This window comes from Lepus europaeus, unplaced genomic scaffold, assembly GCF_033115175.1.
Source record: "Lepus europaeus isolate LE1 unplaced genomic scaffold, mLepTim1.pri SCAFFOLD_3_1, whole genome shotgun sequence".
Taxonomy (NCBI): Eukaryota; Metazoa; Chordata; class Mammalia; order Lagomorpha; family Leporidae; genus Lepus; species Lepus europaeus.
The window spans coordinates 11,218,514-11,245,081 of record NW_026909276.1 but is presented as its reverse complement, the minus strand read 5'-3'; the positions used below and the strand labels follow the sequence as shown (position 1 = coordinate 11,245,081).

The 26,568-nt window shown below is 42.0% G+C and overlaps 1 pseudogene; it reads left to right on the top strand.

Annotated features, from left to right (window-relative positions):
* Positions 1–3,859, top strand: part of LOC133755199 (meiosis-specific coiled-coil domain-containing protein MEIOC-like) — a 29,563-nt pseudogene extending 25,704 nt beyond the window's left edge.
* Positions 3,860–26,568: the final 22,709 nt, after the last annotated feature.

The following is a 26,568-nucleotide window of genomic DNA, read 5'->3' as shown; positions in this document are numbered from 1 at the left end:
AAATAGCTTAAAATATTTAAACTCCTTGGAATAAATTTAGGCAAGGATGCTAAAGATCACTACAATGAAAATTACAAAACATTAAAGAAATGAATAGGACAGGCAAGGTTGTAAAGACCTTCCATTTTTGTGGATTAGGAAAATAAGTATCATCAAAATGTGCACACTACCCAAAGCATGTTACAGATTCAATATAATCGCAATCAAGATAATAATGACATTCTTCTGGGATCTTGATAAAACACTGCTAAAAATCATATGGAAACATAAGAGACCCTAAAAAACTTACACAATCTTAACAAAAACAGCACCAGAAGCATCATCATGGTAGATTTTGACGTACTATATGATATTTATACTCAAAACAGCATAGTATTTGCATAAAAATTGACATGTTGACCATTGCAAATGAATAAAAATCTGCAAATTAATTTGCACATTACAACCAATTAATCTTTGACTAATGAGCTAAAATTAATCCCTGAAGAAAGAACAGTCTTCAAAATGATACAGGAAATTTGGATCTTCACATGCAGAGTTATGAAACAGGATTCCTACCATACAGGTTATAGAAAAGTCTTCTCTAAATATATCAAGGTTCTAAATATATGTCCTGATACTATCAAATTACTAGAGGTAAACATCAAGAAAAATGTACATTGGCATATGGAAAGACATTTTAGGAAACATCACAGAAGCCCTGGCAATAGAAGTTAAAAAAGACAAATAGGATTACATCAAGCTAAGTAGCTTCTAGACTGCAAAGGAAACACTCAACAAATTGAAGAGGCAACTGACAAAATGGGAGAAAATATTTGCAAACTATGTACGTGATAAAGGATTAATTTCCAGAAACAATAAATTGTTCAAGAAATTCTACAACAATAAAGCAAACAATCCAGTAAAGAAATGGGAAAATTACATGAACAGGCATTTTTCAAAGATGAAATTCTAGGATCGCGTGCGGGTCACGAGCCTGTGGTCGGCTATGTAACGGCCTCTCCCTGGGCCTCCCTCCCCGCGGCGGGCCCCCCACCTTCAGACCGGCTCCAGGCAGCGCCCGGGGCGGCGGCGGCGGTAGCGGGGCGCGGGTCGAGGGAGCCGGGCCTCGACGCCCCCCCCTCAGCCCCCTACCCCAGGAGCTGCACCTCGTCCAGGAGGGGCTGGGGAGCCCCATGGAGCCCAAGGTGGCGTTCCGGGGAGGTGCGAGTCGCTGCTGGAACCTGAGCGCCGACGGCAGCAGCCGGCTAACCGACGTCTTCAACAGCGTGCTGCTCACGGGCTCCGCCTCCTTCTACGACTGCTACAAACCGTAGAGTGAAGACAATGTAGACCTAAGGCAGACCTACACTCCACTTTCCTCAACAGAATATTCAAATTCTGTAGATTCTTCACTTTTCTATGCACCGTGGTCTACTTATGGAGATGATATTAAGCAATCTTCTAATTCTCAGATCAATGTAAAGAACAGGACCTGCTCCTCCAACTTAAAGTCAGTTTGGCCAATGAACACAAGCAGATTTGCAGATCACCATGACCTCTTAACAGAAACCAAAAGGCCAATAGATACAGCCATCTCTCAGCAAGCTTTTTATAGTGGTGAATCTGTGTCAGCAGTGGAGAAGCAGTATCTGCATAATAGCAATCTCACACCACAACAAAAAATAGATGAACTTTATCATGGATTTACTGGTTTAGACCTTGAAGAACAATGGATGTACCCATCACGAAGTGATCATTCTGTTACAATATCCAGACAAATGATACAGCTAAGACAACATTCCAGGAATATCCATTTATCAAAAACTGTTTTACACCATAGACTGGTCTGTCTGATATCATGAAAGAATCAGTTATTGATACCCTTATGGAAGAGAAAAAATATGTGCTAAAGGTCTTGAAGCACCATTACAGCAAAAAAGAGCAGAGATGTTTCTTTCTCAATTTAACAGATATAATGAAAATGCAGATTATTGTAGATACCCAGAATATACTCATCCTAATAAGGCTAAACTTAATAAGTGTTCAAATTTTAGTGTCCAAGATAGTAAAAAATTAGCTAATAGCAATACACCTGAAACACCAAATGTAGAAGCAGACACGTACACAAAGTTATTTCAGGTTAAACCAGCAAATCAGAAAAAAATGGAGGAGACAATACCTGACCAACAGAATTTCACATTTCCAAAAACTACACCACACCTGACAGAAAAACAGTTTGCAAAAGAAGTAGCATTTGCTGCTGATTTTGGCTTAAAACCAGAATATGTACTAAAACCTCACACAGCTTGTCCAACTAATGATTTTGCAAATGTCACAGAAAAGCAACAGTTTGCTAAACCTGATCCCCCAAATTCTGAGTATTTTAAATCAGTGAATTTATTATCAAACTCAGCAGCATCTTCAGGAGGTATCAACTTAAACAGACCAACATGGATGAATGTTCAAACAAAAAACAACACTCCTATTCCTTATCGAAATCAAGGTAACTTGATGAAATTAAACAGTCATTTAAATGCAGCTTCAAAGGGTTCTAACCATTCTTCAGATTTCCCCCAACTATCATCCACAAATTTAACCCCAAATAGCAATTTATTTCAGAAATATTGCCAAGAAAATCCCTCAGCATTTTCCAGTTTTGATCTCAGTTACAATGGTGCAGAAAGAATCCAATCTGTCAATCATATGGAAGGACTGACAAAAACTGGAGAAGAAAATCTCTTTGAATCGGTTACTGATAAAAAAATAAAGCAGCCAAATGGATTTTGTGATAGCTATTCAGCTCAGCAGTATGGGATCATTGAAAATGTAAACAAACATAATTTTCAAGCCAAGCCCCAGAGTGGACATTATGATCCTGAGGAAGGTCCAAAGCATTTAGATGGCTTATCTCAAAACACGTATCAAGATCTGCTGGAGTCACAGGGTCATTTTAATAGCCACAGACAAGGAAGTGGAGATAGCAATATTAATAGCCGTGTGGGTCGCACACAGGCATCATGCTTTTCTAATAATTATATGATGGGAGACTTAAGGCATAATCAGGGTTTTCAACAACTTGGTTCAAATGGGTTTCCCCTAAGAGCTACTCACCCATTTGGCCATTCAGTTGTTCCACTGTTGGATTCCTATGATTTGTTTTCTTATGATGACTTAAGCCATTTATACCCTTATTTTAATGATATGATGTATGGTGATAATTCCTTTTCTGGTTTCGTACCAACTTTTGGATTTCAAAGACCAATTAAAACCCGCCAGTGGTGGACCAGCCAGTGAACTTCATGTTCGTCTAGAAGAATGCTATGAACAATGGAGAGCATTAGAAAAGGAGAGGAAAAAGACTGAATTAGCCCTTGCCAAGAATTATCCAGGAAAAAAAGTATCCAGCACTAACAATACTCCAATTCCAAGGCTGACCTCTAACCCATCTAGAGTTGATCGCTTAATTGTGGATGAACTTTGAGAACAAGCCAGAGTTGTGACTTTGCTAGGCAAAATGGAATTTCTCCGAAGCTCTCCTCTTCATGCTAATATCTCTACTGCTCTTGATAGACACTTGGAGTCCATTCACATTGTACAGTCACGTCGAAAGGATGAAATTGTCAGTGCATCAAATCGGCAAAGGCAGGGAGTTCCTAGATGCAAAGATGACAGAGATGTTTTTGCCCTGGCAACGAGGAAAGCACGCACTACTCTGTGGTGTGCACTGCAAATGACTTTGCCCAAAACAGCCAGTACAGCTGGTCAAGCAGACATGGAAAAGGCTTTGCAAGATATCATAAACTGTGAAGATAAAATCCATGAAAGTATAAGTAGAAGCAATCCAATGAGCCAGCGAGGTGAAACAAACAAACATTAAGGAAATGCCAGCACAAAGAAGAAAAAGCTGATAAGTTAATGTATCAAGACATGCTAAAAAAATTTTAATGAACTTGTCAAACTTTCAGTACATTAATTTTTCTTCCCGATTTGAAGTTAATATCTTAATGAAGTCTAACTTCTATTTTAAAATCTTCTTTTTGGAATGAATCAGATAGAGTTTAAAGTGAACTCAAAGGTAAAAGTTGACTACTCAAAAGTTCTGAGTAGTCAAAGATAACAAGTTTGCTTAAGTATATTAGTATTTCCTAACAGCTAAAATATTGTTTAAACCCATTCTGCAGTGCAGGTAAATGCAAATATGAAATTCTAGGAGATAAGTTTCATTTAGTTCTGTTTTAGTAAGTATTAATTCCAAATAATGAATCTAAGTGACTGTAACCCAATTATGGCTACAGTCTAGTAACCAAGACAAGTTTTGATTGTGATATAAAAGTGTTTTCCTTACAAAACTGGATAATACCTAGGGAACAAAGGAAAACAAAAATAAACCCAATATTCATGTAAAAATTTAAAATACTACCATATTTATAAATTTGAAATCTTAGTGCCTAAGTATATGGAGGGAAATGCATCTGATTCTCCTAAATTAGTGATAAAAGTGCCAGTGTAAAAACCATGCAAGTTACTGAATATAAAACCTGTTCAAATCATTTGTGTATATTATTTAAAATTTAATTATACTATCAATTAATAATTCCAATTTTAAAGTATTTAAATTGAATCAAAACAAAACAGTTCCTTTATCTGGATCTTTTAGACTTGATGCACAGTAACTAGAATAATGACTATTGTTTTAATACCCTTAGTTTCCTGCCTTTTCTGAGGGTATCACGAAGTTCTAAAATGTATTTTTTAAGGTTAATCTTTAACTAGTTTAGTTTGCAATTGGTTAGTATATTTGTGTAGTTGTGTTCATTAGTTTACTTCTGTATTTTTTTTTTTAAAAAAGAACTCTTAAAAGCTTGGCTTTTTCTGTTTCTCATGACTTACTATCTTTGTATGGAACCCGAGTAATTTATTCATTAACATGAAATGTTGGTATTATGTGACTCAGAAGATCTTGGGTTTTAAACATTTCTAGCATGAGTTAAACTAAAATATAATGTACTGATGAAATTTAATTGAAATATCCTTGACTAGAAACACTAATGTTTTATTTTTTTATTTTTTTTATTTTTATTTTTTTTTTGACAGGCAGAGTGGACAGTGAGAGAGAGACAGACAGAGAGAAAGGTCTTCCTTTTGCCGTTGGTTCACCCTCCAATGGCCACCGCGGTAGGCGCGCTGCGGCCGGCGCACCATGCTGTTCCGATGGCAGGAGCCAGGTGCTTCTCCTGGTCTCCCATGGGGTGCAGGGCCCAAGCAGTTTGGCCATCCTCCACTGCACTCCCTGGCCACAGCAGAGAGCTGGCCTGGAAGAGGGGCAACCGGAACAGGATCGGTGCCCCAACCGGGACTAGAACCCGGTGTGCCGGTGCCGCAAGACGGAGGATTAGCCTATTGAGCTGCGGCGCCGGCCGAAACACTAATGTTTTAAAATGTTGGTGTTTTTCTTGGTTTTAGAAATCCTGGTATTAAAAAAGAGTGTAATAACACCACATAAATTTTCTTTAGATGATGTGTGGAAGAAACTGATTGAGATTGCAGGAGTAACTGTAGGGAGAAACATTTTGATCACTGATATATGCCTTAGAGCTACCCAGATGAATTACATTGAGGGTAATCAATAAAGTAGATCACCCCATCACAGTCCCTGCATAGAGAGTGGTTAAGTTTGACATAAGACATGTTGGATGTTATGAAAACAAATATTGTACTGAATTTATTCTCTCCAGAAAAAATAAATTACTTTGTTGAAAAAAAAAAAAAGAAAGAAATTCTAGTGGCCAACAGGCACATGAAAAATGCTCATGATTACCAGCCATCACAGAAATGCAAAGAAAAACCATAATAAGTTTCACATTACCTCAGTTAAAGTGACTATTATTCACTCAAAAACAAACAAATAATAAAGTTGGTTATCATCCAGGGTGGAGCCAAGATGGCAGAGGAGTGAGGGTGCACACAACAGTTGGGGAAAAGAAATTTTAACAGGGGTGGAGTTACTGTACCCTTAAGAAGAGACTCAGAGGAAAAAACTGTAGAGGAAACTATTCCGGATCTAGTGGATGTGACACGGAGGACCTACGAGGAGAGCAAGGAGGCCCACTGCTGAGCCGAGCCGCGCTGAGCCCTGCTGAGCCGCACGGAGCCGCGCTGAGCCCTGCTGAGCCGCATAGAGCCACGCTGAGCCGCACCTAGCAGCGCCCAGCTGCGCCGCACCGCGCCGCCCCGACCAAAACTGAGCCACGCCATGGACACGGGGGCCACAAGAGTTGGCAAAACAGCGAGCCAAGCTACAGAAGCCCACCCACAGAATTTGAGATCCGGTGATGGAAGGAAAGGTAACCCGAAACATTGGCCGCGAAGGTTAGACCTTGGTCCTAGTTCACGCGGGAAGGAGGGGGAACTACACCAGGCTGACTGGAAGAAAAAAAAAGGGGGGGGTCCAGCTGGGATACTAGCCTCTCTCTGCACTCTCCTTACAAACCCCAGAAAGACAAAGAGCAGGGACCACTTTACATAAGTAAAACAAACTCCTTAGCCTAGGCAACACTGAAGAACCAAACAGAGCTCTTTGGCCACACCTCCAAGATAACAAACAAACATAGAAACCAAGGAAACAAGAGCAAGGAAGACACTATAACGCCCCCAAATGAAAAAGACACCCCAATTCAAGATTATAAAGATGATGAGATAGAAGAAATGCAAGAAGCAGATCTCAAAAAATTGATAAGGTCATTAAGAAGTTCTCAAAAACAAATTATTGAACTACAGAAATCCTTAATGGACAAGATAGAAAATCTCTCGCGCGAAAATGAAATATTAAGGAGGAATCAAAATGAAATGAAACAACTAGTAGAACAAGAAACACTGATAGTGACGAGAAACCATACTGAAATGAAGAATTCAATAGATCAAATGACAAACACATTAGAGAGCCTTAAAAACAGAATGGGTGAAGCAGAAGAGAGAATATCGGACTTAGAAGACAGAGAACAGGAGAGGAAACAGGCAAACCAAAGAAAAGAAGAGGAAATTAGAAATCTAAAAAATATTGTCGGGAATCTACAGGATACTATTAAAAAACCCAACATTCGGGTTCTAGGAGTTTCTGAAGGCATGGAGAGGGAGAAAGGATTAGAAGGCCTTTTTTAGTGAGATACTAGCAGGAAATTTCCCAGGTTTGGAGAAGGACAGATACATCTTTGTACAGGAAGCTCATAGAACCCCTAATAAAAATGACCAAAAGAGATCCTCACCATGACACATCATAATTAAACTCAACACAGTGAAAAATAAAAAAAGATCTTAAAATGCACAAGAGAGAAACATCAGACACTCTCAAAGGATCCCCAATTAGACTCACAGCTGACTTCCTGACTTCTCATCAGAAACCTTACAAGCGAGGAGGGAATGGCGAGATATAGCCCAGGTACTAAGAGAGAAAAACTGCCAGCCCAGAATATTATATCCTGCAAAGCTCTCATTTGTGAATGAAGGTGAAATAAAGACCTTTCACAGCAAACAGAAATTGAAAGAATTTGTCCCCACTCGTCCAGCCCTGCAAAAGATGCTTAAAGGTGTGATACACGCAGAAACACAGAAACATGGTAACCAATATGAAAGAAGGTAAAGGAAGGAAACTTCACAGCAAAAGATCACAGGAAACCCAAAAATGATAGGGCAAAGTTACTACTTATCGATAGTCACATTAAACGTTAAAGGCCTGAACAATCCAGTTAAAAGACACCAATTACGGATTGGGTTAAGGAACAAAACCCATCTATCTGCTGCTTACAAGAAACACATCTTTCTAAGAAAGATGCACACAGACTGAAAGTGAAAGGCTGGAAAAAGATATAACATGCCAACAGAAATGCAAAAAGAGTGGGCATAGCCATCTTAATATCAGATAACATAAATTTTACCACAAAAACTATTAGGAGAGACAAAGAGGGGCATTATATAATGATTAAGGGATCCATTCAACAGGAAGATATAACGATTATCAATGTATATGCACCTAATTACAGGGCAACGGTTTATTTAAAAGACTTGTTAAGGGACTTAAAGGGAGACTTAGACCCCAATACAATAGAACTGGGGAATTTCAATACTCCACTCGCAGAGATGGGCAGATCATCAGGACAGAACATCAACAAGGAGACAGTGGATTTAAACGACACTATAGCTCAAATGGACCTAACAGATATCTACAGAACATTTCATCCTACATCTAAAGACTTTACATTCTTCTCAGCAGTACATGGAACCTTCTCTAGGATTGACCACATACTAGGCCATAAAGCAAGTCTCAGCAAATTCAAAAGAATTAGAATCATACCATGCAGCTTCTCAGACCATAAAGGAATGAAGTTGGAAATTAGCAACTCTGGAATCCCTAGAGCATGTACAAACACATGGAGACTGAACAACATGCTCCTGAATGAACAATGGGTCATAGAAGAAATTAAAAGAGAAATCAAAAATTTTCTGGAAGAAAATGAGGATAAAAGCACAACATACCAAAACCTAAGGGATACAGCAAAAGCAGTGTTAAGAGGAAAGTTTATATCAATAGGTGCCTACATCAAGACATTGTAAAGACACCAAATAGATGAACTTTCAAGTCATCTCAAGGATCTGGAAAATCAGCAGCAAACCAGACCCAAAGCTAGTAGGAGAAGAGAAATAATCAAAATCAGAGAAGAAATCAACAGGATTGAATCCAAAAAAAAATTACAAAAAATCAACCAAACGAGGAGCTGGTTTTTTGAAAAAATAAGCAAAATTGACACCCCATTGGCCCAACTAACTAAAAAAAAGAAGAGAAAAGACCCAAATCAATATAATCAGAGATGAAAAAGGAAACGTAACAACAGACACCACAGAAATAAAAAGAATCATCAGAAATTACTACAAGGACTTGTATGCCAGCAAACAGGGAAATCTATCAGGAATGGACAGATTCTTGGACACATACAACCTACCTAAATTGAACCAGGAAGACATAGAAAACCTAAACAGACCCATAACTGACACAGAAATTGAAACAGTAATAAAGGCCCTCCCAACAAAGAAAAGCCCAGGACCAGATGGATTCACTGCTGAGTTCTACCAGACATTTAGAGAAGAACTAACTCCAATTCTTCTCAAACTATTCAAAACAATCAAAAAAGAGGGAATCCTCCCAAATTCTTTCTATGAAGCCAGCATCACCTTAATTACTAAGCCAGAAAAAGATGCAGCATTGAAAGAGAATTACAGACCAATATCCCTGATGAACATAGATGCCAAAAACCTCAAAAAAATTCTGGCCAATAGAATGAAACATCACATTAGAAAGATCATCCACCCAGACCAAGTGGGATTTATCCCTGGTTTGCAGGGATGGTTCAATGTTCACAAAACAATCAACGTGATACACCACACTAACAGACTGCAGAAGAAAAACCATATGATTCTCTCAATAGACGCAGAGAAAGCATTTGATAAAATACAACACCCTTTCATGATGAAAACCCTAAGCAAAATGGGTATAAAAGGAACATTCCTCAATACAATCAAAGCAATTTATGAAACACCTACGGCCAGTATCCAATTGAACAGGGAAAAGTTGGAAGCATTTCTGCTGAGATCTGGTACCAGACAGGGATGCTCACTCTCACCACTGCTCTTCAATATAGTTCTGGAAGTCTTAGCCAGAGCTATTAGGCAAGAAAAAGAAATTAAAGGGATACAAATTGGGAAGGAACAACTCAAACTATCCCTCTTGGCAGACAATATGATTCTTTATTTAGGGGACGCAAAGAACTCTACTAAGAGACTATTGGAACTCATCGAAGAATATGGCAAAGTAGCAGGATATAAAATCAATGCACAAAAATCAACAGCCTTTCTATACACAGGCAATGCCACGGCTGAGAAAGAACTTCTAAGTTCAATCCCATTCTCCATAGCTACAAAAACAAATACCTTGGAATAAACTTAACCAAGGACATTAAAGATCTCTACGATGAAAATTACAAAACCTTAAAGAAAGAAATAGAAGAGGATACCAAAAAATGGAGGAATCTTCCATGCTCATGGACTGGAAGAATCAATATCATCAAAATGTCCATTCTCCCAAAAGCAATTTATACATTCAATACAATACCAATCAAAATACCAAAGGCATTCTTCTCAGATCTGGAAAAACTGATGCTGAAATTCATATGGAGACACAGAAGACCTCGAATAGCCAAAGCTATCTTGTACAACAAAAACAAAGCCAGAGGCATCACAATACCAGATTTCAGGACATACTACAGGGCAGTTGAATCAAAACAGCAAGGTACTGGTACATAAACAGATGGATAGACCAATGGAACAGAATAGAAATACCAGAAATCAACCCAAACATCTACAGTCAACTCATATTTCATCAAGGATCCAAAACCAATCCCTGAAGTAAGCACAGACTATTCAATAAATGGTGCTGGGAAATTGGATTTCCACGTGCAGAATCATGAAGCAAGATCCCTTTCACCTTACACAAAAATTCACTCAACATGGATCAAAAACTTAAATCTATGACCAGACACCATCAAATTATTAGAGAGCATTGGAGAAACCCTGCAAGATATAGGCACAGGTAAAGACTTCTTGGAAAAGACCCCAGACGCACAGGCAGTCAAAGCCAAAATTAACTATTGGAATTGCATCAAACTGAGAAGTTTTTGTACTTCAAAAGAAACAGTCAGGAAAGTGAAGAGGCAACCGACAGAATGGGAAAAATATTTGCGAACTATACTACAGATAAAGGGTTGATAACCAGAATCTACAAAGAAATCAAGAAAATCCACAACAACAGAACAAATAACCCACTGAAGAGATGGGCCAAGGACCTCAACAGATATCTTTCCAAAGAGGAAATCCAAATGGCCAACAGACACATGAAAAAATGTTCAAGATCACTAGCAATCAGGGAAATGGAAATGCAAATCAAAACCACAATGAGGTTTCACCTCACCCTGGTGAGAATGGCTCACATTCAGAAATCAACCAACAACAGTTGCTGCAGAGGATGTGGGGAAAAAGGGACACTAACCCACTGGTGGTGGGAATGTAAACTGGTTAAGCCACTATGGAAGTCAGTCTGGAGATTCCTCATAAACTTGAACATAACCCTACCATACAACCCAGCCATCCCACTCCTTGGAATTTACCCAAAGGAAATTAATTTGGCAAACAAAAATGCCATCAGCACATTAATGTTTATTGCAGCTCAATTCACAATAGCTAAGACTGGGAACCAACCCAAATGCCCATCAACAGTAGACTGGATAAAGAAACTATGGGACATGTACTCTATGGAATACTATACAGCAGTCAAAAACAATGAAACCAAGTCATTTGCAACAAGATGGAGCAATCTGGAAAGCATCATGCTAAGTGAATTAAGCCAGTCCCAAAGAAACAAATATCATTTGTTTTCCCTGATCGGCGACAACTAACTGAGCACCAAAGGGTAACCTGTGGAAGTGTAATGGACACTATGAGAAATAGTGACTTGATCAGCTATGGTGCTGACTGCTGATGTACAATGTAACACTTTATCCATTTTAGTATTTTTTGGTAAACTCTGTAATTAACACACAATTATTCTGAGGTGTCTAAATCTTAACTGAAAAGTGATCCCGGTAAAATATAAGAATGAGAAAAAGAGAGGGAGGAGATGTACAATAGGGGGCATGCTCAGTTGGATTTGCCCCAAATGATGGAGTTAGAAAAGTGCCAGGGGATTCCAATACAATCCCATCAAGGTGGCATGTACCAATGCCATCTCACTAGTCCAAGTGATCAATTTCAGTTCACAACTGATCACACTGATAGATCTAAGAGTCAAAGGGATCACACAAACAAGATTAATGTCTGCTAATACTAACTGATAAAAAAAGGGAGAGAAGGATCCAACATGGGAAGGGGGAGACATAGCAGACTCATAGAATGGCAGATGTCCTAAACAACACTCTGGCCTCAGAATCAGCCCTTAAGGCATTTGGATCTGGCTGAAGAGCTTATGAGAGTATTTTAGGCATGGAAAGCCAAGACACGCTGGGGAAAAAAAAAAAGATGAAGAAGAATAAGAAGACCTAAATGAAGGATCTCAGTGAGTATGATCCCAGTGAAAAGAATGGGGCCATCAAGGTAGGAGGTACCTTTCTCTGAAGGGAAGAGAGAACTTCCACTTTGACTATGGCGTTGTCGGAATAAGATCGAAGTCGGCGAACCCTAAAGGCTTCCATAGCCCTGGAAACTCATGACTAGAGCCTAGCGAGATTACTGATGCCATAAACAAGAATGTTAAATTGTTAAATCAACATCAGGAGTCACTGTGTACTTACGTCCCATGTGGGATCTGTCCTTAATTGGTTGTCGAATGTGAAGTAATGATATAGCTAGTACTGAAACAGTATTTTTACACTTTGTGTTTCTGTGGGTGCAAACTGATGAAATCTTTACTTAGTATATATTAAAGCGATCTTCTGTATATAAAGATAATTGAAAATGAAAAAAAACCCTTGGTGTTAAATTGGAAATTACATAGATAATTAATCAATTTTTAAAAAAAAATATCATGCAGGATCTCTGTCATTAATGTGATGTACACTGTTATTTGATGCTATAACTAGTACTCCAACAGTATTTTCACTTTGTGTTGCTATGTGAAGGCAAACTGTTGAAATCTTTATATATAAACTGATTTTCTGTATATAAAGAGAATTGAAAATGAATCTTGATGGGAATGGAAGGGGAGAGCGAGGAGGAAAAGGGAGGGTTGCTGTTTGGGGAAGGTTGTGTGGGGAGAAGCCTTTGTAATCCATAAGCTGTACTTTGGAAATTTATATTCACTAAATAAAATATATATACATATATATGTATAAATAAAAATAGAGAAAAAATTTTCTTTTCAATGATGAACACTATTAAAATTCACTGATGAAACACTGAACAATAAAGATATTTGAAATTCTTGAAAAAAAAGTTGGTTATCATCCATTCAAAAAACAAAAACAATACATAACAAAAATTGGTGAGGATATGGTGGAAAAGTTATACTTATGCACTGTATGTAGGAATGTAAACTAGTACAACCATTATGAAAGATGGCATGAAGAGTCATCAAAAATCTGAAAATGAATCTACTATATGACCTAGCTATGCCACTCCAGGGAATTTACCCAAATGAAATGAAGTCAGTATGTGAAAAAATTATCTGCAGCCCTAAGTTCACTAAAGCCCATCTTACAATAGCTAAGACATGGAATCAACCCAGATGTGCAGCAACTGATGACTGAATAAAGAAAAGGTATATGTACACTATGAGATGGCAATTAGACATAAAAAAGAACAAAATCCTGTCTTTTGCAACAAAATGGGTGCAACAAGAAAGCATTATTCTTAGTGAAATAAGACACTATCAAAGAAAAAATATCATATTTTACATAATTTATGGTAATTAATATAAAGAGTACAAATATGTAATATATATGAGTAAAATTAACATTTTGATATTTGTTTTTTGCACTTAACTATACTGTGGAAGAGCAGTTTTTGCTACTTATCACTTGTTGAATTCTTTATTTGGTGGAGAGTTAAGCTTGTGACTGTGAAAGAAGTCACCAGTATGTCATTGGCCATTGTGGCCAACTGGGTAATGAACTAGCAGATGGATGACCTCTCCCCCTCTCTATGTCTCTCCTTCTTGCTCTGGGTAACTCTGATTTTCAAATAAATCTTTAAAAAAAGAAAATTCTCCACATGATTTATTTATTTGAAAGTTAGAGCAAGGGGAAAGGGGGGACAGAGAGAGAGAGAGAGAGAGAGAGAGAGATTCTATCTGCTCATTCTTCAAATGCCTTCAACAGCCAGAGCTGGGTGAGGCTGATCTCAAGAACAAGAAATCCCATCTATCCACTCATGTATTTCAGTCATCACCTACTGGCACCCAGTGGGCACATTAGCAAGAATCTGGATCATAAGCAGAGGTGGGACTTCTCTTGGCACTCAGCAATATGGGATAGCTGGTATCCAAAGTATTGGCTTATCCTTCTAAGCCACAATACTGACCCTATGTTAATCATCATGAACATCTTTCATAATGTGATCTAAAATGTTCCTCACATGGTGATACCGTTTTCCACAGTTATCTCCATAAAGCCCCTGCCCATATGATACTGTTGGATGTAATCTGGCAAAACTCAAACATTATATCAGTTGCTTCACTTGTAGGTATTTTATGGAGACTCAGTGAATTACTGCTATGAAACACAAGGCACATCCTGAGAAAAATGGAAGTCATACATTGTAAGTACTCAGTACATGACTGCTTTACATTTATAAAATTCTGCTAATATGACTTTGGCTTGTTTTATGAACCAGACCTCTAAGAATTCTATAAAACTCTAATGTTTTCCTCAAAGCTTCAGCCATTGGTGGTACTGAGTTATGCACTCAGGAAGGTATATTATTTCTTATGAATCACAATGATGTTGTGTGTGTGTGTTTGCCTACTAAATTCATTTGCCCTTTAAATCCTTTCAATTCATAAGGATGGACGTTTCTCCTTACGGTTTTGCACTACAAATATAAGTTTTCAAATAATATACATGATTTTGGTTTATAGTGATATATGTGAGTCAAACACTTTTGAAATGATCTCAAATTAATTTTCCTTTTTAGGAGGCCTTTTGCAATTAGAATAACATTTAATCATATTGATATTTGATTAATAAAGTTGATCCTTTTTTCAATCACTTTTTTTAAAATAATGAAATTTTAAGTAGATGTTCTTACATAAGCATTTTTGACTGTAATTTGGAAACCTAAATGGCTGAATCTGAACAAATAATTAACTGAGATTATATATGTTCACATTAGTCCTTTTTTGAAAAGATTATGTATTTGATATGAAAGGTAGAGTGAGAAAGAGACAGAAAAATAAAGAGAATTTACATCTTCTGATTCACTCTCCAAAAAGCCAAAATGGCTAGGTTCAGGTCAGTTCAAAGCAGGAGGAACGAGCTTCATCTAAGTCTCCCATTTGGGTGGGTGACAGGGGCTCCAAGTATTGGGCCATCTTCCACTGCATGCCCAGGTGCATTATCAAGGAGTTAGATTGGTAGTGGAACAGCTGGACCCAAACCAGAAAACATATTGACCCTGGCCTCCCAGGAAACAGCCTTCCCTGCTATACATCACAATGCCCTCCATTATTAGAAGAATTTATTAATTTATTTTGTATACAGTCCTTAAGGGACTCCAATTTCATTGTCCTACACCTTTATTGCAATTCACAGTTAGTTATGTGATATAGATGTCTAACAGAATTAAATCTATTTTCCAAAGCCTCTTTAAAATATGAGGTACCAAGCAACAGAGAAAAGCCATGCAATCAAAACTTGTGGTTTTTATTGTTATTGTTTATTTATTTTTGTTTATCATTATTCTCATAATTTTTTTCTGTTGGATCTTTTTCAAAAATCTATTGAATTGAGAAATGTTGAAAGATATTACATAATTTTATGACTTAAATCTTATGTGTATAAAGTTAATTGACAATAGATTGGGTTCATTGGGGAAGTGTCACTATGTTCTGTTATCTATCTATCTATCTATCTAGCTAGCTATATGAGTACATGAAACTTGCATAAATTAAATAAAATTTTAAAAATTAAAAAAAGGAAAATAAATCTTAGTAAAAAATCAGAATGAGAATATGAAAGGGAGGAGACAGGATCCTGGGATTGCATGTGGGAAGGAGGGTATGGTAAGAAGAATCACTATGTTCCTAAATTTGCATTTATTAAATGCATGAAGTTTGTGTAACTCAAAGTATTTCTGGGGAAAAATATAATGCAAAATCATAGTGTGCAGGACAGCATGATGGTAGCTTGAAAACACATATGCCAATAAAACATAATAAGTGATCCTAGTATAATGTCTGCAATCCTTCATGTGCAATTTCTGTTATTTCTATGCGAATATAACATACTTTCTGCTTTCTTTGTATTCCCCTCATTATTGTTGTTGAAACAGGGACAACTACATTACATTTTTTGTGCTCTGTTAATTACCACAGATCATTGAAAAATTATGAGTGAAATTGACATTTTGAGATTTGATTATGTTTACATTCCTTGTTTCCATTGTTGAGGGACAGTGGTTTCTTCTTCATACTATTTGTTGACTTCTTAACTTAGCAGAGGGTAAAAGTATCTTACTGTAAGAGAAAAATTAAGAAAGGAAGGAAGAGGAGGGTAGAAGCATGGATGTGTGAGAGGGTCAGTGAGAAGTGTCAGATTTCTCCTAAATATGAATAGATGAATTACATGAAATTGTTCACTTGGTATAAATAAAAAAATAACTGGGGCAGATTTTTAGAAGATATTACATAATTGAATAATTTTTCATTAGCCACAATGACACAATTCCAGGAATCATGCTGGTTTTTATGTGGACATAAATTTTCATACCAGCTGATAAATATGTAGGTACGCATATGCTTTATTATATTGTGATTCTACGACCAGCAAGAAGACTTGTTTTTTCCTAAGTAATAAATGCTATTTCCTGCTTTTCTGTACTCTTGTAAAACATTAATATTTTCACATGTTTATTTTTGAAAGGCAATCATACGAACATTTTGTGTCTTGCTGATATTTAAATGCATGTTTCCTAAAGCAACATGAATTACTTTCTTATATACTCCTAATATTCAGTGTCTTTTTGTGTTAATTTTTGAAAGGCATATATCTTCTGTCTTCTGGTTCATTTGCTAAATGGCGGATTTACTCCCCAAGAGGCTATAATGGTTGGTAGTGGTCCAGGCTGAAGTTAGGAGCATGGTGCTCCATCCAGAGCTTTCCACTGGTGTCAGGGAACAAATACTTGAGCCATCTTCTGATGATTTCCCAGGCAGGTTTAACCAGAGTGTTGGATTGTAACAGCAGCATCTGAGACTTGTACCTGCCAAGCCCCACTACCCACTTCACCTACCCCTTCATGGGACAATAGGGCCCCAGACTCCCATGTCCAGCTTCCAAGTTATATGGCTTGCTCTTCACAGGGTGCCAGAGCCTGAATCACCACAGACATCTCCCATAAGCATAGTGTGGATACGATTGTGATATGAAGGCATTGGGCCATTTTTTGTTGCTATCAGGGCACCTGATTGAACAATTTGCAAAGCCAGTGAGCACGCATGCCAACACAAAGCCATATCCAATCACCATTATCTATAGCAGGGGAGGTGATCACTTGTCATTGTACCAAGTCAGCAGTTTGAGACACATGGCTGGGACTCGGGTCTGGAGCCTAGTAGTCCAGGGCCCTGACTCTTCTGGCAGCCATAGTTGCTGCTGTTTCCATGTTCCTGCAGGTTCCCCTTGATCTGAGCTTATAATAACCTACTTAAGATGAATTGCAATTTATTGACAGTTGTTTGATTCCTGGGAATTTGTGGGGTTTTTTTGTTCTTGTTGTTTGTTCTTGTTTTTCATTATTCTCAGAACATTTTCCTGTTGGATCTTTTCAAAAATGTATTGATTTGAAAAATAATTAAAATTATTACATAATTTTATGGCTCTTAATTCCTATGTGTATGAAGTTTATTGACAATAGATATGGTAATAGGGAAATGTCATTATGTTCCTAAATCTGTATATGAAGGACATGAAACTTGAATAACTTAAATAATATTTTGAAAGTTAATAAAAACGAAAATAGATCTTGTTAGAAAACAAGAATGAGAACAGGATTGTAAGGAAGAAGAAGGGTGGTATTGCGTGTGGGAGGGAGGGTACGACGGGAAGAATCACTATGTTCCTAAATTTGTATTTATGAAATTCATCAAGTTTGTATACCTTAAATATAATATTTCTCTGGAAAAAAATGCAAAACCATAGTACTCAAGACAGCATTACGGGAGACCAGGAGAAACACCTGGCTCCTGGCTACCGATCAACGCGATGCGCCAGCCACAGCGCGCTGGCTGTGGCGGCCATTGGAGGGTGAACCAATGGCAAAAAGAAGACCTTTCTCTCTGTCTCTCTCTCTGTCCACTCTGCCTGTCAAAAAATAAAAAAAAAATTTAAAAAAGACAGCATATGCTAGTTTTAAAACAGACATGTATGCCAATGAAGCATAATAAATGATCCCAGTACAATGTCTGCAATCCTTCATATAACAATGTCTATTATTTTATATGAATATAACATTAGTTCTGTTTTCTTTTTGTTCCTCTCATTATTTTTGTTGAAAACTATAGCAACTATATTATACTTTTGTTCTCTATTAGTTATCACAGAACAGGGAAAACCTATGGGTCAAAATGACCTTTTGAGATTTATTTATGTTTATATTCATTGTCTCCGATGTTGAGGAACAGTGGGTTATTCTCCATTCTATTTGTTGAATTCTTTACTTAGTGGAGGTTAAGCTTATGATTATGAAATAATCTTAAAGTGTGTAAAAGAAAGAATAGAAAATAAAGAGGAGGGAGTGTGGGAGCATGGGCATGAGAGAGGATTCCATGGGAGATATCAGTATTCTAAATCTGAACATACACAATACATGAAATTAATTCGCTGTAAATAAAAAATAATATTGGGAAAACTTTATAAAAGGATTACAAAACTGAATGATTTTCATTAATTTCTCTTGTAAATATGCATTTCATCGTCTATCTTCTACCCATATTTTGTAGGGGACCAAACCCGAGGAACCGCAGCGCTAAGATGGCGCTGATTTCCTGCTTCCGGGTTCTTCTTCCCCGGCAAAGTTTCCCGCGCTACCCCTGAGCTGTCCTATCCTGACACAGCCTTGTAATCATATGATTCGTGACGTGTACTGCGTATATATGCCCCGACCACCGGATGTGCGAGTAGTTCCTGCCCGCCAGAGATCGAGGTCTGATCTCCCGCGCCCTGAGTAATAAAGAGCTCTTCTACGAGACGCCCGGTGTCGGTTTCTTGCTGGACGAGAGCGGCGCCGAGCAGCTGGTGGCCCGTACGGGGAAACGAAAGAGCTTGACTCTCGGCGTGGAAGGTAAGCGAGGTAAGTCTTACCGGCGTGGCCCCGTGAGCGAGGTAGGTCTCACGGGTAAGGGGTGGACGCACCCTATTTTCGAGGAAGTGTTTTCCCTCTTTGTTGAGGAAGTGTTTTCCCTCTTTTATTCATGATGGGCAATGCCCCGAGCCAGTCAAATTTGATTGCCCCGTTAAAGGCGCTACTGCGCAACAAGGGAATTAAAGTCTCTCGATCCACGATTGCTGAATTCCTCGGGAGCATTGACTTCTTTGCTCCGTGGTTCGCTCATACAGGCCAGATCACTCTTAGCTGTTGGGAGAAACTTGGACAGGACCTCCGGCGCACGGCCGAGGACCCTAAAGAACCTGATCTCAATCCCATGGTAATTCCCCTGTGGGACTTGGTTCGAGCATGCCTTCGGGAGGAGGGGTCGACTCGGACGAGCGACCCGGCGCTCGCAGCCGCTCGTGATACCTTTGAGGAAGTCCGTTCTCAGAAGTCCGAGAGCGCTCAGGACCTGATAGAGTTTAAGGAAATTGGGTGTCAGACTTCCCTGGCGGCCCCGGACTCTGAGTCCGGCGCCTCCTCCTCTGACGCGGAGGGGGAGGGCGACAGCCCGCATAAATCACCCCCCCCCTTTATATTCGCGGTTGCGTCGAAGGTTGAGAGCCGCTGATGCCGCCCCCGCGGCTCCCCCTGGTGGCTACCCACTTGATTATCAGTCTGAAATCATAGCGCCCCCAGGCGGCAGCACTTTTGATGTTAGGCAGCCAACCCAAGCTCCACCCGCACCGCCGTGGCCGCCTGCCGCCCCGCTTGTCGCTACTGCCCCACCCGTAACAGGGAGGCAATTTCATCGGCAAGCCTGGAAACAACTAAAAGCTGACGCCCCCGGCTCAGCCCATGCTTACCCGGTCTTGGGCCTGGGCACCCGAGAGGTCAGATACGCACCGTTGGACATGGCGGTCCTAAAAAGCCTCAAGCAGGCAGTTTCTGACTACGGTGCCACCGCCCCATTTACTATCTCCCTGCTTGAGTCAGTCGGTCAAGAGGTCTTAACACCCAGTGACTGGACTCAGTTGGCTCGCGCCTGCTTAAGTCCCGGCACATTTCTTCTATGGCAGTCTATGAATGCCGAGTGTTGCCACGATCAGGCGGACGAAAACGCTGAGGACGGCAACCCCGCGTGGAACGCCGACATGCTATTAGGGCGAGGACCCCATCAGGCCGATCAAACACAATACCCAAGACAAGTGTACAGACAAATCTCCGAGTGCGCCCGACGGGCGTGGAGACAGGCGGCCACTTCGGGTGGATCCTCTAGCCACCTTACCAAGATTGTCCAAGGCCTGACCGAACCGTTTGCTGACTTTGTAGCTCGGATACTCGAGGCCGCGTCACGGATATTTCCGTCGGACGCAGACGTAAAACCATTGATCAAACAAATCATATATGAGCAGGCTAATAGTGAGTGTAAAGGCATCCTCCGGCAACATAGAAACAAATCTGTGGATTCTTGGCTGAAGTATTGTAGGGACGCCGGCGGCCCGCTTACTAACGCAGGCCTTGCCGCCATGTTGGCCACCTATAACTCCACACAAAAACAGGGAGGAGGTCAGAGCCAGGGGCGCCCGCGGCCCACGATCTCTTCTGGCCTTTGCTTCCAGTGCCACCAACCTGGTCACAGAAAGCGTGACTGCCCTGCGTTTGCATCTGGGCATTCCCCAGCGCACTCCACAAGTGCAGAGCTCTGCCGCAGGTGCCGCAAGGGCCCTCACAAAGCGGAAGACTGCCGTTCCGCCTTTGATGCCGATGGCAATCCCCTCACCGGTAACAGACAGGGGACAAAAAACGGCCAGAGGGGGCTCCCCGCTCCGGCGAGGGGCCCCCAGGTGAACGCCTACACCTCAGTGCCCCCCCCTCCGCTGTTGCCATACCCTCAACCCCCTCAGGCCGCGCCACCAGTGGCTCCGCAGGCCTGGACCTCTGTGCCGCCTCCCCACTCCTCCTAACACCGGAGATGGGAGTTCAGCTGGTAGAAAGTGATTACTCAGGCCCCTTGCCACCGAATTCGGTTGGGCTTTTGCTAGGCCGATCTTCTGTTGCCCTTCGGGGCCTGACGGTAATTCCCGGTGTGATAGACTCTGATTTTACCGGTAAGATAAAAATCATGGTACAAACATTTCAAGGAACCGTTTTAATTAATACTGGAGATTGCATAGCTCAACTTTTGTTGTTACCCAGTCTTCACTCCCTATTCCCTGCAAGAGGCCCCGCCCGCGGCACGAGTGGTTTCGGGTTCTCCGGAACCAATTTCACTGGCCTGCACATGCTTTTGAACGAACGCCCCATGCTTACCCTGTGGATTAATGGTAAAAGTGTTAAAGGTCTCTTAGATACGGGGGCCGATAAGTCAATTATAGCTGAAAAGGACTGGCCCAAAACATGGCCCACTGACGTCGCTGAACAGACCCTACAGGGGCTTGGCTTCGCCAGCTTTCCAAAGAAAAGCGCGGCCCTTCTACCCTGGCAGGACGACGAGGGTCACTCAGGACATTTTGCCCCTTTCGTTTTGCCCCTTCCGGTTTCACTTTGGGGACGGGACGTGTTAACGGAAATGGACGTTGCCCTAACCACCACTTCCCCCGCGGTGCGTTCCATGCTTCAAAAGATGGGGTATGTCCCGGGAAGAGGCCTCGGCATTCAGTTACAGGGCACGCCCTCTCCTGTCCAGCCCGAACATAAACACAATAGAAATGGTTTGGGTTTTTCTTAGGGGCCACTGCGCTGCCTCCTGCATCTATAAAGCCCCTATCAATATCCTGGTTGGTAGACACACCAGTTTGGATTCCGCAGTGGCCCCTGTCACAGGAAAAATTGGAGGCAGTCAAAAAGCTCGTTCACGAGCAGGCTCAGGCGGGACATCTGATCCCATCTACCTCCCCATGGAACACGCCTATTTTCGCAATTCGAAAAAGAACAGGAAAATGGAGACTTTTACACGATCTTAGAGCAGTCAATGCGCAAATGCAGCCCATGGGCCCGGTGCAGAGAGGCCTTCCGCTACTTTCTGCACTCCCAAAAAATTGGCCCGTGATTGTCATCGACCTCAAGGACTGCTTTTTTTCCATTCCTTTATGTAAAGAGGACACTCCCCGTTTTGCCTTTACTGTCCCTACTACTAACCAACAGGAACCAGATAAACGCTGGGAATGGGTGGTCCTACCTCAAGGAATGACAAACAGTCCTACCATGTGCCAAATCTATGTTGCTCGTGTGCTTGACCCAATTAGAGACCTGTTTCCTGACTGCAAGTGTCTCCATTACATGGACGACCTGTTATGCGCTGCTCCTACAAAGGACAGGCTTCGGGCCCTGTACGGCGGGTTGCAACGAGCGCTGCAAGACTCAGGATTGTCTATCTCCCCTGAAAAGGTGCAGGTGTCCTCCGTGGTCACATACCTTGGAACCACGGTCACACCCACCCACACCAAACCTGTAAAGTTGCATATTAAATATCCGAATGTTTCCACGCTCAACGATTTACAAAAACTTCTGGGGGATATCAATTGGATTAGGCCTTTCCTTCGCATCCCCAACGCCACCCTGCAGCCTCTTTTTGACGTCCTAAAGGGGGATCCTAGTCTCACTTCTCCACGAGAACTTACTTCTGAAGCAAAACAAGCATTGCTGGCCGTTAACGAAGCGCTCAGCGAGGCCGCACTTAAGCGGTGGGACCCGTCTGGAGACCTCACCCTGTGGGTCCTCTCCACGCCCAAACAGCCCACGGGCGTTCTCTGGCAAGACGGCCCCCTTCTTTGGATCCACCCCTCGGTGTCACCCACTAGATCCCTCGCCCATTATCCCTCCATGGTGGCGGACGTTGCGCTTATGGCAAACCAGAAGGCTATCCAGCATTTTGGTCGCGAGCCATCTACTATTGTTGTGCCATATTCTGCAGAGCAGGTGCGTGTTCTCACTGCTTGCACTGATTCTTGGTCAATCCTGGCCTGCTCAGTTTCCGCTACAATTACCAACAGAACCCCTCGCGACCCTCTGTTAACCTTCATACAGTCTCACCCCGTAATTTTCCCCAAAATTACATCCTCCAAACCGCTCCCCGAAGCCGTAGTGGTGTACACCGACGGTTCCAATACCGGAGTCGGTGCTTATGTTGCTACCGGAAGCAAGCCGAAAGCCTTTCAGTTTGCGACTGACTCTCCCCAAATAACTGAGCTCCTCATAGTTAATCAGGTACTTTTAGATTTCCCGGAGCCTGTAAACATTGTTTCCGATTCCCACTATGTGGTGAATGCGGTTTCCATATTAGAAACCGTGGGCAGTGTTAGTACATCATCCCCTGTGAGTAATGTTTTCCTCACCCTCCAGCAAGCCATTTGGAATCGGCCCGCTGCCTTTCACATTACCCACATAAGGGCCCATTCTTCCCTGCCGGGGCCTATGGCATTGGGCAATTCCATGGCAGATCTGGCCACACGCCCGGTGTGGATATTCCACTTAGCCTCCCCTGAACAACAAGCCACCTACTTTCATTCGGAATTTCATGTCAATGCCAAAACACTTGCCGCCAAATTTAACCTCCCCCGTGCAATCGCTCGTGATATTGTTCGTCGTTGCGCAGCTTGTCCTACCTTAACCGCTGTCCCATCTTTAGGAGTTAACCCCCGAGGACTCCTGCCAGGACATGTGTGGCAAATGGACGTCACTCATATTCCAGAGTTTGGAAAGATAAAATATGTCCACCTGTCTGTCGACACGTGCTCCCAAATTATTTATGCCTCTCTGGAGACCGGCGAGCGTGTCTCCCATGTCATCGGCCATTGTCTTGCGGCTTGGGCGGCATGGGGCAAACCCAAAATTATAAAGACCGACAACGGACCTGCCTATACTTCCACTTCATTCCAACAATTTTGCTCACGCATGCAAGTCCAACATAAGACCGGAATCCCCTACAACCCCCAAGGTCAGGGTATTATCGAAAGAGCGCACAGAACGCTCAAGGCTTTCCTTTCTAAGCAGAAGGAGGGAATTGCAGCGGGCAAGACACCCCGCATGCGCCTCTCCCTCGCATTATTTACCTTAAATTTTTTAAATTTGACGGATCAGTCTATGCCCCCCGCTGAAAGACACATGATAAAGGAACCCCCTGCACGAGGATTTGTCCGCTGGAAAGATATCCTTACGGGATTATGGCACGGCCCGGACCCAGTACTATGCTGGAACCGAGGCGCAGTTTGTGTTTTCCCACAGGAGACGGGAAGAGAACCCCTTTGGGTCCCGGAGCGATTGGTGAGGAAAGCGGATCCACCGACAGAAGAACCAACACCCTCGCCACAAGACCGACCGCCGGAGGAGCCACCCTCGTCATCAACGGGTGATACCTCCCCCGAGGCTAATAAACCTCAACCCACCTCCTGAGGATGTTGGGCCGTAAACCGGCCGTCGCCCTTCTCTTTCTGGGTCTTATCCTCCTCCCTAGCTCTCATGCAGGCTTAGATGCCCCTGCCCACCGACAACAGGCCTACTTGCAGTACCGCAATAATCCCTGTAGCTGCCCAGTCTCTGCAGACAGCCTACGAGGCATACACCCCTTGAGCTCGACTGACTGTGGGGACAAAACCGTTTATAAGGTATCCTGGGGTTGCGTGGCCATTCCCAAGCCTCGCCCCCATCCCTCGAGTGGTCCCCCACCGCCATGCCCATGCTCCTCCTCCTTTCTCGCGTCCGTACGTAGTTCTTGTTACAAGTCATTCTCTACATGCACCTATCAAAACCGCACTTATTTTACTGCGTCGCTGTTGCCTTCACCGGCATTGCGGCCTGTCTTTCTCGATTCGGGACCTTTTGTTCAGGCCCCTTGCCCCGCCCACTCCAGCCCTTCTGTCGTCTGTTGGGGAGTGGGGGCACCCATATATGTCTCTGATGGTGGAGGTCCTCAGGACCAAGCTCGCCAGAATGACCTATGACCGTGCCCCCACCGAAGACTAGCCCGCCCCTCCTGACGCATTGTACTCCCGCCTTCCTCGTATTGTTTGGTCCCTAGTCTTCTCCCCAATTGGGCATAACCCCGTCCTCCGACCGGGAGTAAAAGACCGAGGCATGCGAGATCAAGGATACCGCAGCGAGCGTTCACCCGGAGGTTCCGGGGGCCTCGGGAGAGTATATGCATGTGCATACGGGGGTGGTCCCAACCCGTCCCAGAAAAAGGGAAACTAAGGGCAAAAGTGAGGCCAAGGGTTGCGGCCGAACCTTTGGTGTATCACAATATGCCCACCGGCACACTGGGCATGCACCTCTGCTCTCTGTCCGGTCGCTGATATCCCGGCCGCCACGGCCGTCGGAGGCTGATTTGCGGAAAATAAAAAGGAGGGAGATGTAGGGGACCAAACCCGAGGAACCGCAGCGCTAAGATGGCGCTGATTTCCTGCTTCCGGGTTCTTCTTCCCCGGCAAAGTTTCCCGCGCTACCCCTGAGCTGTCCTATCCTGACACAGCCTTGTAATCATATGATTCGTGACGTGTACTGCGTATATATGCCCCGACCACCGGATGTGCGAGTAGTTCCTGCCCGCCAGAGATCGAGGTCTGATCTCCCGCGCCCTGAGTAATAAAGAGCTCTTCTACGAGACGCCCGGTGTCGGTTTCTTGCTGGACGAGAGCGGCGCCGAGCAATATTTATCTTCCATTTGTTTCTTGCTTGTACTTAGCAACCAAATCCAGTTGATTATCTCCTACCCTGTAATCTTGCTAAATTCATTTAACGGCTTGTATTTGTTTTTGGATTATACTGAATAATTTTTGTAGATATAATTGTGTCATCCACATATATTGAGAGTTCTGCTTAAAAATTGATTTTGTTACTTCACTTCACTGACTATAACTCCAGGACAATCTTGGAGATGATGAGAGGAGACAGCTGTGTCTTGGATTGGAAGGAGATACTTTTCAATGATCCTGTGTTAAATATTTTGCTATAGGTTTTTAAAGACAATCTTGATAAGTATAAGGAAATTATTTTCTTTATCTTTTCTGACAGTTGAATTTTTGTTGCTGGATGCTGAATTTTATTAAATCCTTTTTAAATTTATGTAAATTATTATGTAGTTCCTCTTTTTCATCAATCTGGGTGATTTACATGATTTATGAGAATGTTAAATACCTCTGGATTTTTAGTGTATCTTCTTTTTTGATTTATTTGACAGCAAAGTTATAGATAGTGAGAAAGAGAGACAGAGAGAAAGGTCTTCCTTCTGTTGGTTCACCCTTTGGATGGCCACTATGGCTAGAGTTATGCTGGTCTGAAGCCAGGATCCAGGTGCCTCCTCCTGGTCTCCCATGCAAGTGCAGTTACCCAAGCACTAGGGGCATCCTCCTCTATCCTCCCAGGCTACAGCAGAGAGCTGGACTGGAAGAGGAGCAGCCGGGACTAGAACCCGGTGCCCATATGGAATGCTGGTGCCGCAGGCAGAGAATTATCCAAGTGAGCCACACT